Source organism: Stegodyphus dumicola, chromosome 2 (assembly GCF_044657685.1).
Source record: "Stegodyphus dumicola isolate Sdum_Otavi_A_Nest chromosome 2, ASM4465768v1".
Lineage (NCBI taxonomy): Eukaryota > Metazoa > Arthropoda > Arachnida > Araneae > Eresidae > Stegodyphus > Stegodyphus dumicola.
The window spans coordinates 39464985-39487094 of NC_140769.1; positions in this window are offsets into that span (position 1 = coordinate 39464985).

Consider the following 22110-nt stretch of genomic DNA (forward strand, 5'->3'; position numbering starts at 1 on the left):
TTCAATTATTTGCAATACAAAAAAGTTATATGTACTTTAATATAAATAAAAAACACAGTTATAAAGTGGTTTGTAATGTCTAGCTTTCCTGGCCAATCACTGTTCTTGTTCTGAGAACCAATCAAATGTTAGTAACTGCCAGTAGAAGCTGACATCATGTTTACATTTGAAACAATTCATTATTTTGCTTTGTTCTGTAGAAGGAGGGCCTGTTTCTTATACACTGCAATTACAAGTAGGAAGTTTTGTAAAAATTTTTAATATTTAGTCAAGAAGCAATGACATCAAATAAAAGAGTACATTGGACACCTAAAAAGAGATGTAATATTATTGTGTTACGAGAAAGTGGTCTTTTCTATGCTGAAATTGCAAGACAGGTGGATGGTTCAGTGACTACATCTGGAGTCCGAAAGTTTTGTTTAGGATATCAGGAGACAAATTCAATAAAAAACAAAGAAGGAAAAGGCCGAAAAGGTGCACCACATCTATTGATGACAGAAGAATAAAACGCCTATGTCTCCAAGATAGAAAAATGTCATCAGCGGCCATCAGAAGTGATCTGAATGATGCTGGTGTTTCTGTCAGTTCAAGAACAATCAGGAGAAGATTAACAGATGTTGAACTGAGAGGTAGAATTCCACGAAAAAAGCCTTATCTTAATTTTCAGCAACGAAAAAAAAAAGACTACAGTGGGCAAAGGAACACATTAATTGGACAGATCAGTGGTCACAAGTTATATGGAATGATGAAACTAAGACATCGTTATTCGGTAGTGATGGGCGAAAATATGTAAGACGTAGAATAGGAGAAGAGCTACATCCTGACTGCATTCAAGCAACTGTGAAGAAACCATTTACTGTTACGATTTGGTCATGCATGTCAGCAGATGGTATTGGTCACCTTCTTGTCATCGATGGGACACTGAATGCCAGAAAATACATTGACACTATTCCAGAACCGAAACTTCTACCTTACATCAGAAATCTCTTTTCCAACAATGCTTCGTTTATTTTTCAGCAGGATTCTGCGCCTTGCCACACGGCCAAAATATCGAAAGAGTGGTTTCCTACAAAGAGCATTAAATTGTTGTCATGGCCAGGAAACAGTCCTGACCTCAATCCTATCGAAAATTTGTGGCACCGTTTGAAAACTCTTGTCCGAATGAGGCGCCCATCAAATAAAAGGGAACTAATTGAGGCTATAATTGTTTCCTGGCATCATGTAATAACGAAAGAAGAGCTTAAAACTCTTGTCAGCTCAATGAAACGTCGATGTGAAGCTGTAATCAAAAATAAAGGGTACCCTACTAAGTACTGATAACTCACTGCAATCATCACTATCTAATGTATATCGATAACTATTATCGTTTAACTTTTTTGTATTGCAAATAATTGAATTTTGTGTTTTGTATTGAATTCAGTAATAAATTCTCTTTAAAATGATATATACAAGTTTGCGCTTTGTGAAACGTAACGTTTTCTATAAGCATAAAAAGTTCAAAAACATAAAAATTTCCAAAAGTGTCCACAATTTTGGCCACCACTGTATTTCCATGATTTAATTTTCAAGGTGTTGCAACAATGAACTTTACTACCGCTCTAAATGTATTTTGATTTAAATCAAACAGATCAGAATAATTCTAGAAAATAATTACTTTTCTTAATTACTTTGTAATTATCTTTTAATGATTGACAATTTTCGCAAATATTTCAATTATTTTCTCTATGACCTGACGTTCAGATAATAACAATCTTCAATTATGTACAGCCGTATAATATAAGCGTCATGTCAAAATTACCAAAACAAACGAAAAGTATTGGAAAAAATATAAATGATTCTGTTGATGCTGTTCGCTAAAGATGCTACAATGTGTTTTCAGTTCTTTTACAACATAGTCAATAGTGGTAACTATGAATTACTTAGCTCAGTACCGGGTTGTTATTTGAAACGGACTGTATTATCTGTCAGTGATATAGACGAAAATGATAAACTTAAACATGGACCATTATTTTTGCAAGAGGAGTTTTTGGCAAATTATATACTTATTGGTATGATTTCTTAAAGAATAAATTTTTATTCGTATCTATTAGATTATAGCAGAGTACAACATGGATATCTCTTAATGAAACGAAGATTTAGATACATACAAGTGCATACAGGAATACCGATAATGTCAGCATCAGCAATCATTAGTACTGGGAAAATATCATGTATGCCAAGTATATCACTTACCGACTCCCAAGCATACTCAAACCAACCATACCCAGTAATACGCGAAACATGGAGGTAAAAGGTGTGCCTCTTACTATGACAGAACCCACGGATTTACGTGCGGAGCTGTTCACGGATAGACGGGAAATAATCAATTATGATGAAAAAGACAGCAAATTATACACGCAAAAATTAGAGAAATTACAAAGTAAATCAAGAGAATAAAACTACACAGTATTTATAAACATAGCTACTCTATAAGGCGTGTTTTGAGACTCTTAACGTCCGCCACCGAAACGAATTATGGGTATTTTCAGGGTCTTTGAAAAGGTAAGTAATGTTCTAAGCCTCATTTACTTTCAACTATTGGCGCCGAACCAATCGTAGGCCGATGTATACTTGATTTCTGCTTCTAATTTGCTTTGTTTACCTTCCTCACATTACAAAACGATAATTAGTTAAAAAAACGTACTCAAGACCCTCTTTCCCAAATCACTCATATTCTAATTATTACTTTACATCTAACCTCCGTCCAGAACAGCCTTGTATTACTGAGAAATTACTTTTGCGATAACGAACCTAACACTGACTTAGCTTTGCGACGCTTCTAGAACTTTTCCAAAAGGATAAATATGTTCGCAGTACTAGTTCTATGTTGATGATCATAACCATTCTGGTTATTAACTGAGTATAAGTAAGTGCACTAATTTTAGTTTTGACTATTTTCGGTTATATTTTTCATAGTAGGTTATACTTTTTAGTAATTGAAGATTTAATTTCTCCTTCTGTTAAGTACACAGTGATTTATTTGTTTGGTGGAAGAACATGTCCTCAAAATTAATATCTCCCCCCCCTCAAAAGGAAACAGTGTCTCGAATGCCTGATAATGGTGATGTCGATAATGTATATGAAATTTAAAAAGGTAAACTTTTTTTATCCTGAAAATGACCTGAAATTTTTTATCTAAAAATAACTTAAGCTGGTCGAAATATTACGGCGATGCACAGAGAGCATCAAGAGTATGTGTAGTATTATAGGCTTAAGCATCCTTAATAAATAAGTAGCTCCTCATGCGCAATAGGATCGCTGCTGCGTTCATAGAGAAAGTATTGCATCCAAGCCTCTTCCTAGCGAATTGAAAGATTCCTGATTTTACGAGTGTTTTGCTGTAATTAAATAAATCAAATCAAAACCTGATCTCACTATAAAAACTGCAAATTAAGAAATAACCACAAAATACAGCTTGATTAAAACGCTGTATGATGAAAGGAATAACCTTCACGGCACTTTCCCTTAGGCAAAACTTTTGCCTAAGGGAAAAGGGCAAGTATCTTATTGTTTAAGGTACTTATACATCTGCATTAACTTCAGAACTAAGTCCAGAGTTTTTTTAAAGATTATTCTCTTCCACTTGCTCCAGAGTCACTCTCAAGACATTGATTGTTTCCAGTGCCTTCTAAAGCAGGATATTTTCAAACGTAAGCAGAAACTTATCACCTAGTTTTATTTAATTTCTATGCAATCACCTGCCACTGTAAATAAACTTGTTCCTGCAGCCAGTAAGTTTCTTAATTCCAGAATAATAGCAAATCTTATGATTTAATCCATTCTTGCACCTCGTCAAAACCTCCTCATTAGACTTGAATGTCTTTGCTATTATCGGTTCATTCTAACCCTGGAGTGAAATAGTGCACCTATGTTTGATTATAGATTTCTATAGGTTATAAAAGCTTGTCTGCATTCTTTTCATAATGCCGCCGAAGTTGTGTGTATGCAACTAATATTTTTTCTTTGTCTTCATGTATAAAACGACAGGAACCCATTTGCCGCTCACCTGCCTAAATTAAAGACAATATTTAACTAATGTTCGCATTACCAGCAGTTATTAAGCTCCTTATAGATTTGTCTGACGTTGATTTTCAGATCGACACGAATCAGGGCACCAACGACTATCAGCTTGTCTTCATAGGTTGAGATTCTAGGTCAACGAACAACTGGTGGTTTCTCAGTTCTCACTGTTCTTTTTTGAAAGATTTGCATGCACAATCTCGCATTTTTAATTGAGACAGACATTCATGTCAAAACTGTGGGTTAAGTCTCGAGTAAATCTGAGAGTGTATGACACTTTCGTTAGTGAAAAATCTAATGATGATCTCTTGCGCAACATTGTAGCGAACCTACTGCTCCGACATGCTGATTACAACTAACAGGAGTGATGTAAAGAAAACCTGTCACTGCTTCTGACAATGTCAAACACATATGTGTTTACCCAATGAGGCATTGAACTCTGAACCAATGTAGAAATTGACACATTTCGGTGAGTATTGATTCGGACGAGACTTTAATAACTTCAAATACTAATTTTTTTTTAAAAAATCACGAAATTGAATTGAAAAAAGTTATATCCAAATAGCGCTTTCTTTTCATTTTGAGAATTCATCAATTTTCTGAAAGCTGTGTAGAAAATATAAAATTCTACTTTTCACATAAAATAAATTCGTTGCAGAATAAGTTGAAAGAAATTTTTCGGAGATGCAACTGAAGGAAAACCTTCTATATGCTTAAGTATTTTTCAAAACGCGCTTGCGACTACAGCCTGTTTTACAAGTAAAAGACACAAGTTTGAAATAAAATTTATTTCAGATTGTCTAAGGCAGGTTACATATACAAAGTCTTTTACCGTTAGGTTAACGAACGCAAGACTTTTGTACCTGCCTCTCTTATGAGTAAATTGCTGAATGAGGGAAAAATATTATACATTGACAATACTTTGTGGGCAAATTTGAATAATAATTTAGAAACTTCAACATTACTTGTGATTTATGGAAAGCAACCTATATTTTATGCAAATAGAAACATAACACGCTACCAGAATTCCACGGAGATGTGCGCAGAAAATTTATAGACGAAATATATCTGATGCTGAGCATATATGATAATAAATATGTTTAGTTGATAATAATAGACGAAAATTTCCTTTTTGTTTTGAATAAAACGTTTTATATGATTTGACATTATCGTAGAAAGCCATGTAAGTATTGCAATGTTTTTCAGTTGAATGATTTAACTTATGTGAGATTTACTTCTTCTCGTTAAGAAGGACCAGTTGAGTTGCTCAATATCAAAAGTGGTAGCTGACGTGCTACAACTTGGCGTCGTAGAACATCGTAAATATATTCAACAGAATTGACTTCGGGCGAGTATAATCGCCACTCCATTCGAATGATAATTTTCCCTTTCATTTTCTTCACTCGTCATACCGGATAGATGAGCTCAAGCATTAGTGACCTGCAGGGAAAACCCCAAAGCTACAAAACCTAATAAACCTTACTTGGTGTATACATAAAGTGACCAGGTTTTTCCGAAACTAGCTCCGGTTAAGAAGCTTTGACTGGAATGAAAACGTTTAACAGCTTTTCTTTTTCACTTGCTTCCTTTTTTAACAGACTTAACATTTTACTGAAACTTTACAAAGACAATCAGTGATTTCGATCTCTCATGGAATTGGTCGCCTTAGAGAACATGGCTACCAGTGATGTTCAGTACCGAAAATTATTCGTACTCCCTGTAGTTAAATCACATTTAGAGGTAACTCTTCATGAGAGAAGGTCGTCATGATAAGTTTTATTACATTTATTATCCAAAGGCAGGCTTCATTGTTTCAACTATTGTCAATTAAAGTTCAATTTTTAATGTTACAGATTTGAAATAAACTGATAGATTTGAAAATGGGGAAAGGCTTTGTCCTTTTCTCTCAGTTTCATCTTTAAGCTCGAATACGTTTTTAATATTACGGCTATTTCATAGCTTTCTAAATACACTATTTCGTTGTTAGTTTGCTATCAAGCATTCCTTTATCGTAAAAAAAATGTCTCTTTCAAAGCATTTCATTTTCCGTGTTTTTCCATACTCCAGTATTTTCCGAAGGGGAGTTATTTAAATTTTGCAAATGATTCAATTTGTATTCATATTCCTTATTACGAAATGAAATTAAAATACAAATGCATAAATTATTCAGCAAAACATTCTTCTCGTACAAATCTTATGCCATAAACCACTTTTTTTCCTGTGTATGTACGATTCTTTTCTTTTATGGATGTTCTAAATAAAAAATCAGTATATAGAACACATGATTATTTGATTACTAAATATGTTTCTATTCTCTCAAAGTTATCTCTATGACGTATGAAAGAGAATTTTCCGCTAAATCCGTGAAACGAAACGAATTTTAATTCAACTTTTACTAATTTTACATATGCCAATAATGACATTCGGTCATGCGAAGTTCTACCTGTGGAAGATATACGTCAAGATATAATGAAATTTTCGCCGAAAGTGAAAGTGAAGAAGAAGAACCGAGAAAACTCTTCTTAGTTTTGAAGAAGAAATAAACTGTTTGAAAACATTTCTGCAATTACATGGAAAATACTTTAAAGTGTTTCCGAAGAAATTAAGAGTTTTAGAGAATGCGAATGTTATTAATTCCATTTTATTGAAAATAAAAGGAGCAACTGAACATTAGAAAAGTTTGTTTACAAAATTAAAAACTGTTTCCTGTATTATAAACATACACTGGTGTGCAAAAATTACGGACGAGACGGTGTTTTCAATATAACTTTGTACAAAAACTTTCCAAATCAACACATTTAATACCGTAAGATCCCCAATACGTAAGAACATGAGTAATGTAAGCAACACTTACTAAAAGAGAAATCAGAGGGATAAAAAGAACTTTATTGAAAAAGTACCATGGAGCGCAATGCGACTGAAGGTCGAAACATCCCTGTGATGGGTGTCCAGCAAGAAACATCCGGTCTTTAATAGGGGATATGATCTCCCCTGACTGCTAGGCAGGTTTCACAGCGTCTGCCCATGCTGAGAATGAGGGTGTCAATGAGTTGTTGAGGCATTGCTGCCCATTCGTCTTGCAGCGCCAATCGAAGCTCCGGAATCTTTACTGGTGGTAAGGTACGAGCTGCCAAGCGTCTGCCGAGAAAATCCCATACATGCTCGATGGGATTGAGATCCGGAGATCGTGCCGGCCAATCCATACGTTCAATATCCTCACTCTCTAAGAGCTGTTCGCAGCTACTGTGCGATGACATGGTGCATTGTCGTCCATGAAAAGTAACTGCGGACCCATAGCCCCTCTAAAAAGACGCACATATGGAAGAAGAATCTCGTTACAATAACGGGTCCCGTTGACTGAACCTGCGTCGAAGATGTGAAGGTCTGTACAACTACCAACCATGATGCCTCACCAAACCAGAACACCGCCACCTCCATACCTGTCCCTTTCAATGATGTTCGAGGGATGATTGCGGCTTCCCCGCTCTCTCCAGATGAGTATGCGATAAGAATCGCTACTCAGACTGAATCTGATCTCGTCTGTAAAGAGTACTCGTCCCCATTTATTGTCTCTCCTATTCCGGTGTTCCCGGCACCACAGAGAACGCCTTCTCCGATGGCAGGCGTTAGAGGTACACACCGTACAGGGCGTCGTGCAAACAGACCATCACCGTGCAGTCTTCTGGCCACGGTAAAACGCGATATCTGTCGTCCAGTCGCCTGTGTCGTGTGTCTAGCGATTTCTCCCACTGTCTGCCGCCTGTTTCTTCTGGTCTGTAAGGCAATATACCGGTCATCTGCGTGTGTGGTTCCTCGTGGATGACCATTACTAAACCCCCGGATAGCTGTTCCTGTAGTTTGAAATTGTCTCCAAAGTCGTGAAACGATGCTGTGAGCAATTCCGAACTCTGCAGCCACACTTGTGACACTGCGGCCTTCCTCCAACTTCCCAATGATTCGACCTCGGGTAAAAGCATCCAGATGTCGTCTAACAGATTGATTATTCGCCATTTCTCGCTGAGGCAGCAACTCGGTGTGATTTTAACTGCTATACGGCGGGCAATCTCTTTGCCAGAAATACTGATCTTACACCGACAACATGCTTTATACTACTCAGACACTCCCCCATTACGTCTACCTGCATATCTGCGCATGTGCTACCGTACATCACCTTACTTAATCTCCTGATTGGTCTTTCTGTCCGCTCTGCCTCTTCGTTCAGCTGATATGCTAATTTTTCGACTTCGTCCTTAATTTTTGTACACCAGTGTATAATAGAAGGTTCAATTAATTAAGAAGAAGAAGAGCATTAATACGAATAATTTAAATTTTTTGCCTATTTTACTTAGTTAAGTTCTCTAATAGTTTTGTTGAAATTAAAATTGAAATACTCACATTTAAAAATGATAATTTAACTGAAAATAAGTTTCAATAGAAATTGTTTAAAATTAGATTTAAAGTAAAGGAATTTAACTGGAAAACAGTTAGAAAAGTTATTAATTTAGTACTGTGTTGTTAGGAATCTGTTATACGGATAACAATGATGTTCCTATTTAAGAAATTGATAGCAAAGTTTCTTAAAAAAACTACTTAAAATGGTTCGCTTTTAAAGCTATCATTTATTTATAAAATAAATCTAAAATTTAAACGTAATACATACTCAACCTGTAATTAAGAGCGATAATAAATTAATTAATTAAGCGTTCTGCAAGAGCAATAAGCCATTGCGAACAAATAGGAAACAGTGCCCAGTTTTAAATTCAGTACCTGCAAAGATAAAAAAATAATAGTTTAAAAATTTAAAATATTAAAGAATTTGCCGAATAATTTATATCTCCCAGCACATAATCTTCAGAGGATTGGTGAGTTAGTTATAAGTAAATGGATCAACCTGTTTCTGAACTGATCATGACACACAGATTTACTAAATTTAAAACTTCAATAAACTAGAAAGCAATATGTGTCTTCATCAGTTCAACGCATACATGCTGGAATGCGAAAGGCACCTTGTCCAGACTCAGCTAAAATCCGTTACGATCCAGAAGGAAACAGTAATAGTACCATCCATTCGATTCAAGTAAACGTGTAGCGTTGCGCGCCTCCAACTTGCACGCAACCAAGAGGTGACTGTTGAAACTGGATAAAAGACAGAGTCTTGTTAAGGGTTTAAGTCCCTTTTTATTCAACGTAATAAATTACATGTGCGTGCTCTTGACGCTCACAAACTGCGCCAACTCGGCGGTCAAATAAAAATAATAACCTGAAAAGAAACTAAAAACAAGACTCTAACTACGAGGCTCTCTAAAAGTAACTAACCTCACCGCGTTTTACAATACCGCTGCTAATTCAGCGAACTTGAAGATCACGTTGAACGATTAACAATACTTCCAGGCAAGCACACAGGCCGAAACGCGGGGTTCTTCAATTTCTGTCTAACTACCTCCGCGCTCGGGAAGTAAGAACAGCACAACTTGAACTCGTTTCCTTTCTATTTAACTCGGAATACTTCCGCTGATAATTTGAATCCTTGCGCGTTCTACTAAAAATTTACATACTCTGGTATTGGCAGTTCCAGGGGAAAAGTGAGGCTTGACAGGAAAGGTAGTTTAAACTTAAAATAAATGTTAGTTAAAATAAATATAAACCCTACATTTGCCGCTGCCAGAATTTGGAAAACTTGGAAGCAAGTCCTACAAACGACCTGTTGTAAGTTTCTATAATTCTGAACTAACTCGAGAGAACATCGTTTACACAAAAAATATCTTATGTAACAAATTGTATACTAAAATTCTGTGTATACTTATAACTCTCTCTTCTTACAGCAACTTTTCCTGGACTTCATCAATCAATCTTGGTCTTTTCCTTCCAGCATCTGGAAGGAATAAGTATCAGTATCTTTCTAAATACATTATAATTTACACTTTCTTGACACAATAAATTTTTGTTTTTAAACGATTCGTTTTCCTTAGTTATTGCTTAATTCACATTCATTCAATTTTTCAAGCATTAATTTAACTTTACCCTGGCTCTCCACCATGTGTGGTGTCAAACGGGAATATTCGTGTTTTAGTCTTACAACACTTCCCCTAACCACCATGATTTGTTAGAATTCAACGACCAAATAGACACACCTTACTCGACATTCTGCAACTCAATGAGCTACTTTAACATTCTTAAAAATTCAAGTGTAGGTGGAGAACCCTACAAAACACATTCATTCTAACTTCCCCCTCATTCATCTTTAAACATGCAGGCTTTCGCTCTAAAGCATGACTTTATCTACAGTTTAGTACTTAAATTTTGAATTCATTCCTTTTGAGCATTTTACTTTTAGCATCTAAAATTTTATGCTTCTAGACTAAATTCTACTTTTACATAACATTCAAGTATTTACGTACATTTACAAAATTTTAATACATATGATTTTTACAATTTACCATAAAATGAATAAGAGAAATAAATTTTTACTTCACGTATTCTTCGCCAAGCTGGCGGCACTGAAACTAAATTTCTTATTAATACAAGAATACGAAGTTATTTTTATCTTCGGCCAAATTTTGGCTTTAACATATCAGAATTAGTCTTTCGACCAACAGAAAATGCTTGTTCTTAGCTTTTATACTTAAAGAAAATAATACTTTCGCCTTAGCTAAATAAAGTAAAACAAAACTAAGTCTCAACCGAGACATATTGACTTTCGTCAAAACATAGAACTTCGTACTTATGCATAACATTTCGGAACAAAAGAGAAAAAACAATTATAGAAGATTTTAACTTATCTTTGAGTTTTCGATGATTGAAACTCCGTCATTCTTTTCTGGCAATATTGTTCCCAAGTTATAGGTTTCATGGACGTCAATCTTCTCCTTACTGACCTCCGAGTGTCGTCCACATTAGTTTTTCTTTTGCGTCCTCTGCATGCTGGCCTCTTGGCGGAGTAATCGTCGGGCTGTTGTCGTTTCCGTTTTTCCATGGGATGGCTGGTCTTGACGTCCTCCGGCCTGGAGTCCTTCCTGAATTTCTTCTCTTCCTGGTATTTTTGTTCCTCCTGTTGCCGTTTCAGTTTCCGGAACGGCGGCCTTGCTGGCACCTGACTCTCTGGCCCTGGGCGGGTTCTCCTTGATGTATAATTTCTCCTGCGATCCGTTGTAGGTGGTGTTTTGCTCTTTACCACGGTTTCTTTACGCGGTGCATCTGTATTCTTGTTTTTCTTAAATGCTGGAGTTTGAAATTCTTTATTTTTTCTTTTTGATACCGTCGTCCGGGTTGTAGAAGGGCTAGGTCTCTCCTCAGTTCTCTGCTTCTTGGGTGGTGGAACAGTTGTTATCTCTGGACCTTCTACTTCGTTTAGGCTTGAGTCCTGCAAGAAACTTTTAAGGATTTCAAAATCATTTGGATTATAGTATTTTTTCACCTGGTCGGGACTTGCTTTACAGACCTCCCCTCTCTCGTTCTTAAGATATAATACGATACCTTTGATTTCCTGAATTACATATGGGCCTTCAAATTTTGGAGCTAGCTTTGCCGTAAAATTGTCTGGGGCACTTGATAAAGAAAATTTCTGCTTCAATACTTTATCCCCAACTTTAAAATCTGCTTCACGGCGTTTCCTATCATAATATGTTTTTTGCTTATTTCTTGCCGTATCCGAGCTTTTAAGCGCCTGATCAATCAGTTTTTGCACTTCTTTCTGTTTAAACTCTTGCTCTCTTTGTTGCACAAAGAATAATTTATCTAAAGGCGTAATTAACTTTCTGCCTAAAAATAATTCTGCTGGGGTTTTTCCCGTAGTATCGTGATTTGCCGTTCTTAAAGCATAAGCTAATTCATTTATGTAGCCATCCCAGCGCTTGTGATGTGTGCTCACGTAACTGCGAATTATTTTTACTATGTTTTTATTCACTCTTTCTGCTATGTTTGCCTGTGGTGTATACGGAACCATTTTGATATGGCGTATGCCAAGTCCACTACATATGTTTTCAAATATTTGACTAATGAATTGTTTTCCGTTATCGCTAATGACTTTTATCGGTGCACCGTATTTTAAAATGTATCTGTGTAAGAATGCATCTGCGACTGTTTTGGCTGACGCGCGTTTCAGTGGAACAATTTCTGTCCATTTTGAAAAATGATCTACTATTACTAAAAGAAAACGATTTTTATTTAACTCGCTCTGGGGGAAGGGACCAAGAAGATCTATGCCTAAAATTTCATTCGGAAAGGTAGCGCGAATGTTATTTAAGTACCCGGCCGGGCTGTAATTAATATCACTAATTAACTGACATTGATTGCAGGACCTGACATAACGCCGTTACTATTTTGTATAATTGCGGGAAATATACCGCCTCGCGTACCCTTTTTAAAGTCTTTCTGACCCCTAAATGACCAGCTGTTTTCGCGTCGTGTAATTCCTTCAAAATGCTTAATCGAAGCGAGGCTGGGATCACTGGTTTGTACTCAAGATTTTCGTTTGTTGTTTTCGTATAAAATAATAAATTATCTATTATTTCATAGTTTTCTGCTCTATTTCTTATCGCATCGATATCTGTGTGCTCAAAGCTTTCGGGGTCTTTCAAATATGCATAGATATTTCCAAATTCAGGATCAGCTTTCAGTTCAGTAATAATAGTATCTCTAGAATCTAAAATTTTTGAAGTCAACACAGCGCATTTAAGTTCATTTCCTTCATCGTCCAGTTTTATACGAGAAAGTGCGTCAGCTACATTGTTTTCCTTACCCGGTTTATAATATTTTATTCTGATGTTATATTCTTGGAGTTTTAAAGCCCATCTTATTAACCTGGGCATCTTATTAACCTGGGCGTTCCCCGAGTAAAATCTACCAACAGCCGCATGAACCGAAAAGACTGTTACTGGCGCTTTGCCGAAATAAACTCGAAATTTGTGTACAGCCATTAATACGGCTAATGTTTCTCTTTCTGTAGCTGTATAATTCCTTTGTGTCTGATTCAATGTTTTACTAAAAAATGCCAGAGGATGGCTATTTTGCGTAAGAACCGCACCCACCGCATAATCTGACGCATCTGCTGCAATTTCCAGGTTTTCGTCCCCCTCCGGGAATTTTAAAACAGGGGTATTGATGAGCGCTTCTTTTAATCTTTCAAAAGCTGTGTTTGCTTCCGCTGTCCACGTAAATTTACCTTTCTTTCTTTTGATTACTAAGAGTGGTTCAACAATATTAGCGAAATCTTTTATGAAAGACCGATAGTAAGAACATAACCCAAGGAAAGAAGAAAGTTTCTTGGCGGTGTTGGGCGGTGGAAAATTCTTGATGGCTTTTATTTTTGAATCTTGCGTTTCTATACCCTTTTGCGAAATTTTATAACCGAGATATTTAAGTTCTTTAGTTGCGAACTTGCATTTTGAGGCGTTAATTGTAAGACCGGCCTCTTTTAATAATTTAAAAACTTCTTCTAGGTCTTTAATATGTTGTTCCAACGTACTACTCGTTATAATTATATCATCTAGATAAATTAAAGTTGATTTTCCTAGGACAGGCTTTAGAACAATGTCCATAGCTCTCTGGAATGTTGATGGGGCCCCACACATCCCAAAGGGCATGCGTAAAAATGCATAAGTGCCCGATTTTGTTATAAACGCGGTTTTATGTACGTCTTCGGGTCTCATAGCTATTTGATAGTAGCCAGTCGTTAAGTCCAAAGTAGACATGTATCTTGTCGATTTGATCTGTCTAATGATTTCCTCTATAACCGGCAAAGGGTAAACTGGAAATTTAGTAATACTATTTAGTTTTCTGTAATTGATAGCAAACCTCCAAGCCCTTTTATCCGGAGGAGGAAACTCGTTCTTTTTCCTACATAGTACGACTGGACTCGCGTACTCACTATTTATGGGCATTATTATTTTATTCTTTAACATCTCCTGAATATGTTCTTTGATGATTACGTCTTTTTGTTTGTCGTACCGATAAGGTTTAGTCCTACAAGGTTTTTCGGCAGTTACTTGTATCTTATGCGTAACTATCTGACAATTTCCCGGTTTTTCTGAAAACAATTTAGCAAAATTACTCACCACTTGCTGGATGGCTTGCCTTTCATGGTCATTCAGATGGCTAAGGTCAACTTGCGATTGTTCCACAGGTTCCACCGCCCTCTGGTCCATCTCCAGCACAACGGAACTGTCTTGAAAATTCAATTTGGCCCTCGCGGCCCTTAAAAACTCCATACCTAAAAAAAGAGAATTTTGCAGATTTTTCACTACAAAAATTAATACTTTGAGGCTTTCGTCTTTTACCTGTATGTTTAATGATAATTTCCCGATGCAGTGACATGTTTTTCCTTGCGCCGCTATAATTTCCGTATTTTTGGTTTTAAATAATCGTACCCTATAAAAATTCTTTTTGAAGAACTTTTCGCTCATAAAATTTCCTTCTGCTCCTGTATCGATGAGGGCTTCTACTGGTACATCGCCAACCAGGACTTGTATAATTGGTAGATGTGAGTTTTTTACGATGACCGTATTTAAATGTCTTTTTGAGGGTTTTTTTAAAACTTCCGGGGTCTGGACCCTCCCTTTCACAGGCCCCTCTACTCGTTTCCTTTCAATCTGTGCCTTCTGGGTACGCGGATGTTTATTTTCGAATTTTCTTTTTGGGCCTTGACCTTCGAGTTTCGATGAGTTAGCTTGATAGATCTTTCCCCCATAAGAGCGATTTCCATTTCTGGTTTCCTCATTTGAAGATTTCCTTCGGGTACTTTGAGAATACGTTGCCCCTCTAGCTTTTTCCGCTATTCTGCGATTTTGAAACTTCACCGCCAATTCGAAGAGCTCCTGCAATGTGCTTGGGTTTCTAATTTCGAAGTAGTCTTGAACAGTGGGTAACAATCTTGGTAAGATTATTTCAATAATCTCCGCATCGGGTTTCTTCCCATACAGCATATCCGTCAGCTTAATTTTTCGTAGAATAAAGTCCCTCAATTCTTCTATATCCCGTTGATAGAAACTATATAGTTCGGCTTCCAGCCTTGCTCGATCTTTCACTATGGGGAAGGCCTTTACTAACGATTTTTTGAAATTTTCAAATGTATATGTCTGGCTTCCAAATTCCCCTAATAAAAATTTGCCTATATTTTCCACCATAGCGCGGCCTGTCCTCTTAGTGCGGATGTGGCGATGGCAACTTTTTGTCTTTCCGGCACAGGGTAGAGCTGAAAGTGATTTTCTAGGCCTTCTAGAAATATCGCCACCGAATGTTTTGGACATTCAAACGTCGAAATTGAAGTTTGGCTTGATTGACGCTCTCAAAGTCTGGACCAAGTATCCAAAACCTTCCAATTGGCTTGTCATTTCTTGGTGTTGTCCAGCGGTTTCCATCGAATTTTCGGCCATTTCAGTTCGATAAGTGTTCGGGCGCCAATGTAGCGTTGCGCGCCTCCAACTTGCACGCAACCAAGAAGTGACTGTTGAAACTGGATAAAAGACAGAGTCTTGTTAAGGGTTTAAGTCCCTTTTTATTCAACGTAATAAATTACAAGTGCGTGCTCTTGACGCTCACAAACTGCGCCAACTCGGCGGTCAAATAAAAATAATAACCTTGAAAGAAACTAAAAACAAGACTCTAACTACGAGGCTCTCTAAAAGTAACTAACCTCACCGCGTTTTACAATACCGCTGCTAATTCAGCAAACTTGAAGATCACGTTGAACGATTAACAATACTTCCAGGCAAGCACACAGGCCGAAACGCGGGGTTCTTCAATTTCTGTCTAACTACCTCCGCGCTCGTGAAGTAAGAACAGCACACCTTGAACTCGTTTCCTTTCTATTTAACTCAGAATACTTCCGCTGATAATTTGAATCCTTGCGCGTTCTACTAAAAATTTACATACTCTGGCATTGGCAGTTCCAGGGGAAAAGTGAGGCTTGACAGGAAAGGTAGTTTAAACTTAAAATAAATGTTAGTTAAAATAAATATAAACCCTACAAACGTAATACAATATAATTCAAGCAGAATAATTATTTAAACAAATATAGAAATAGCATTAAAAATAGTAAAACTGTTTGCATCAATTACGTTATTCGCCCTAAAATAAGTGGTTAGACCAGTTAAAGAAATTTTAGGGTTATTAACCAGTTATTATTATTTCAGACTTTACTATAACTTCTTCTTTCCGTATTTCTCACCAAGAATGCAAATCAGTTGTGATTATTTAAACGGACGGTTTGGAATTTAAGACAGAAAGTGTTTCTGGCATCGCGTGCGCGCTACTTGTGTAGTTCCTGCCAGCTCTAACTATTGCAATTATTCGGCTTTGCAGAGTCTCGCTGATGATACTTTGATTCTGACTCTCCGGTAAAATTATTCAACCAGCTTCTAATATCGTATTTAACTGTACATCCTTTGACTACTGTTCAACGTTAATATAAATTGTACCGTTATATTTATTTGCATCACCATGAGTTGTGGTTATTATAGTTCTCGAGAGCTCTTAAGTTCTGTTTAAATAAAGGGGTTAGTATAAACTCCTTAAAACCTGTGTCATTTATCTCAGACAGCGATAACTCGCTTCGGATCTGTTAGGGTTATAGGACTAAAATAGCATTACTAGATGAAGTGAAACCCTATATAGTAATTAAAATAAAATATCGAATCAATTGCATCGAAAATTTATAACCTGAATATATTATGTAATATAAATAAACAATATAAAAACTTACGAAAAATCTTTAAATATATGCCCATTCGAACGACTTTAATTTGCAGAAATCTTGATATCTATTATTTCCAGCAGTCATGGTATATATAAATATAACTTCTTAAAAACTGTCATGAAATTTATTATAGCAATTTATTTATCATAATTATTGTTACAATTGCTACTTCTTAAAAAAAATTAAAATGAATTTGCACTATTTATTATTTAATTTTAATTAGCATGTTTGACGGCTCATTAATAATAAAAATTAAATTAGGAAGTCAAATTTACAGAAATTTTAAATTGATGAAAAACGACATGCCTTGTTTTGCAACAAATCATTTTTAAATGCAGTGTTTGATCACTTTTGAAAAAAATACAAACCTCATATCTTGATTGCATAGAATTTACAAAACTCTTGATCAAGTCTTGTGGAATTCCATGCCACTCTTCAATAAGCGCACTGGAAAGTCCGAAGATGCATTTGACTCGCCTAAGGCTACCCACCCATTATTAATCACCTTTAAGGTGACGGAAGGTCTTTTTCTAAAAATGTTCCTTATATTTCTGAATTTATGAGATATTTTTATCGGATTGCACTCACACTAAAATATAATTTCTACAAAAGTGATTAAAAAAAACTCATTATTTTTTTTATTTGCGCAAAAACCTGAAAATTTTATATCGAAATTAACAAAATCATTAGCCATCACTGAAAAGAAAATAATCGTAATAAAAACATATTTTTGAATTTATGTTATATGTTATCAACATAAGCATACAGTGAAGGGGCTAAAATTCCATTAAGCGTGGTAAGTTGGCGCCAAATTATTTTGGCCTTCAAAATTTGGCGAATTTTTTAGGCGCACTAAATGAAAGCACTAAAATGTGATTTTTAAACGTCAACAAAATAGTAACTTTTAAGTTCTACAGTAGAGAAACGCCGTTATTTTATGTAAACAGAATAGTAAAATGAGATGATAACAGCTTTGCAAGTAAAAGCACAGTCCTATACTATATATGTAATTCATCATAAAACAGTAGAATGAACAATTCTTGTAAATAATTATTGAGTAAATAAATGTATTATACACTTATCAGATCAGAGCACTGCGAAGTCAGTTTTAAACGTAAACAGAATAGCAAATTATGCGTATTCAGCACCATAAACTAACTAAAATATTCAAGTTACTATCGTCGTGGAATTCACCACATTAAACAACTTTCGTTCAAAGCTTTAAATATTCCACATCTTTCGATTGCCACATGCAAGGAACAAAACTAAAAAAAATTAAATAAATAAAATTAAATGAAAACATTCATAAAAAACAAACTTTATGTCATATGAAATCCAACATTCTCCCACCAACAACAGCTTAACCTTCTGCAAATATTTATATAAATATAACATTAAACAGATATATAACCATAATATTAAACAGTAAAACTTTTAAAAACGAAACACATTATTTCAAAATTAAATTAAAAAAAAAAATCTGGCTACACTAAATTTGCGCTCTTACAGTTACCGAAATAAAGCTCCAGGTTTGCCACAAGAAAACATACAGCTGGAAACCACAACCAAATTAAAATCGCACCAAATAAAAAACTCTCGCCAAGCTTGGCGCTCACCCCGATTATGGAATTTTAACCAAGATATGATTGGAAAATACTGATTCCCTAGTAATACATGGTCAAATAAAAATTAAAAAAAAAATAGTCTAGTGAAAGAAAAATGATATGATTTAAATTCTTTATAGTTAATTTCTTAACTCCGAATCTACATCATGTATAGTAATGTAAACTTTGTGTACAAAATTTCAAATGATTCTATGAATAACGTTTAGTTATCATGGTTGCTACACACATAAATCACAAAAAAAAAGTGATCAAAAATTGCATTTTAAGTTTTCACTTTAAACTTACATGATATAGACAACAATTCTTGTTGCCAAACGAACATGAGAAAATGCATAATAAAAATACTTTGCCAGATTTTCCAGACATAATGAAATGCTTAAAATTATTTAATTAAGAAATAACATAAGAATGTGTAAAACTGCATCTTTAATTTTGCTTTTAAACTAATTTGGCTAATTCATTTGAGTGATATCTTCTGTTTCCAAGTATTCTGGATGATTCTGAACTAAAAATGCTCGATGGAGGCAAGCATTCAGAACCACAACTGAAGATTTGCTGCTCAGTGGAGTCATTTTTGATGAGTCCACTCCAAACCATGAAAGTACTTCCATGAAAAATGGATCATTCATGAACGAGGAAAGCGATGAAAATGTTTTGCTTTTCATGAATACATTTCATGTTCCTCGCTCCATCCACAAAATACACAATCACCTTGCCTATGCTTGCTAGCCAAAGGATGTGGTTGACAAGCATACTTAGCAAAAGTGGCAATAGGTGAACGTGACTCTTGCTTGTCTCCTATTATTCCAGAAGCAGCCAAGCAAGGCTATCTTCTAATCATTATTAAAAATATAATGAGTCATAATTAAAACTGTGGAGTGTGGATTGCCTCTATTGTGCTGTACCGTGCAGCAGAGTAATCAACAAGTAATAAAGATACATTTGGATTCCTAAGTTATTTTGAAATTCTATCAAATGTCTCCAGCATCTTCTACTATGTAATCGATATTTCAGTGATCTAACTTCAAACCACTCGCGACTGTAAAAATAATTGGAGTCTTCCATATTGTAGCAGTCATCAAATTACCTACAAGGAACTAAACTATCATCATATATATAAACAAAAATGTTTCATAAGAAGAAATTGAATTTAATTAAATAAATTTAATTTAAATTTAAAAACAAATTTAATTAAATAATTCTTTGCGCCATTGCTGCAAGGAATGAAATTTAAATTTAAACAAATTAAATTTAAATTTAAACAAACACGTATAAAAGTAAAAAAGCAAATTTAAATCCAAAATAAAAAAATGTATAAACATATAAAAAATTTAATTCCCGAACTAATCTACAATATCATTTAAATTCAGAAGCATAAGCAAATCAAGTGCAAAACCAATCCATGAAAATAAATTCCCTAATTTAGCAAATTAAAATTAATCCAAACAATTTTTTTAAAAATGCATAAGTGAATGACTGTTGAGCAGGCAGGAGACAGACTTATCAAGGGGAAGTTGCCTCCAAACCTAACTCTCCAAACATTCAATTCGTGTTTCGTCATTCATGCAGGCAAGGGTAAAAGTCAAAACCAAAAGTAAAAAGTGAAGAATGTCCAAAAAGTGTGGTGTGGTGTATTTAATTATGGCAAAGCACACTAGGGTTATCTGCCTAAGAGGAGGGATGCCTTTCGTTGAGGACTTTCTAAGGGAAACTGGCTCGTATACACGTTACACATGGGGAAAACCACGAAAACACCCATAAATGAATGTCCAAAAAGAAATACCAATAAAGTGGTACCCTTAGAAATTAGCATTTAAGAATTAAAGTTCAAAAAGGAAAATACTAATGAAGTCTTTTGAGAAACAAGCAAGTAAAGTCAAGTATTAAATTAAACCTTTTAATTTTTTTAAATTAAATTTAAAAAAAAAAAACTAATTTTTTATAAAAAATAATCTAGAAACTAATGTATTTTAGAAACCCTTGTCTACAGAAACCTCCCCGACACGAATATGCATATCAATAAAAAGAAACTAAAAAAGAAATAGATATAATCCATATAAACCAATAAGAAACAAAAAGAACTAATTCACAATTTTTAAAAACAAATAAATACTTAAAAATATAATTTCATATCTAGAAAATACTTAAATATTACATAAAAATTTTAAAAAATACTTAAAGCTATCAGGTTCAATGTTTCTTCTAACCTTCTTCGGAAACATACAATGACCTGACTAGAACAGAGAGCTTACTAAAGCTATGTTCACTAATTGTAGTAAGTAGACAGGATACAGACGAAGGGTATACAAAACCCTTTATTTTTTTTCTTTATATACAATGACTTCCGTACTTCGGAATACAATGACCCTCCACTCGGGGTCTAACTTAAAAGATATCAAAATAAAACTAAACTCTAATTTAACTTTAGAATAAGATTGGCCTTATAATAACAGAAAGCGTATGTAGCACAGAGACTGTGAACACTACAATACGTTTAATTTATCAAGAGGATTAAAACCTCTGGCCTGGAAGGCAAAGTAGCAACTGCGTGACTTCTAAGGTAAGCGGCCTGCTTCGAACTCACGGCTTCCTCTCTTTCGCTTGGCAAAAAGGCCACACTTAAATACTTGGCGTTCGCCAGACAACTTTGCATAAACTCCTTCACGCTTATAATTCTGGCCGGAAGTAGAAAATGAGAAGTGATAGTAAAGATTTAAAATAAAATAAACGTTAGTAAAACTTAAGATCCTTACAAAGCAAGTAAATAATAAGTTTTAATTCTAACTTACCTACTAAATGAACGTTGGGGTCTGCAAAAGTGTTTTTAAAGAGAAGAAGTGTGTTCTTCAAATTAATTATATAGATGGCGCTGCTTATGTAGGTAAAGTTGAGTGCCAAGCTGCTATCTTTGTTATGGTAAAATTTTTTTGCAAACATTAATATTAAAATATAAATAAATCAGGAAAAAATTAAAAATTAAAAATCAAAAATCATAAATTAAAAATCAAAAATCAATAATTAAAAATCCTAAAGGTATGTAATTCAAGTTTTAATTTTAACGATAAATTATTTAGGGAGTTAAGCCAATCTAGAGAGGTAAGTTTGCTTGAAGTAAAATAGAGTTAAGTGGTATTGCGAATTAATAAATGTAAACTGCTTGTAATGTGAAACTAGCGGGCAAGCCCGCCAGCTGAGCGGGCTGAAGCCCGCTTATCATTGTTCGTGTGTATAAGAGTTGCCATCGTAATTTCGCCGTTATGCGAAAGTTGGACCGAACTACAAGTGTACAGTGGCTATGCGCGGGCTGCGCCCGCTTTGTTCACATATGCATGGAGAAGATACTGCATAAACGATACACATGTGTTAAAGCAAGAAAACACCCGGGGAGCCAGCTGGTTCGCCGGGACCGAAAGTTGGATCGAACTACCAGCGTTAAGAGGTTTTGAGCAGGCTGCGCCTGCTTTTATCACATATGCATCCAGAAAACACTCTATACACTATACACATGCGGAAAATCACGAAAACACCCATGCAGCCAGCCCGCTCGCCGAGATTCGAAAGTTTGACCGAACTACCAGTGTTCAGCGGTTTTACCCGGTATCCGCACGCTGTATTCACGTATGCATCCAAATTTTGTATACTGTACCCCGGAATTCGAAAGTTGGACCGAAATACCAGTGTTCAGCGGCTTTGTGCGGGCTGCGCCCGCTTTATTCACATATGCATGGAGAAGAT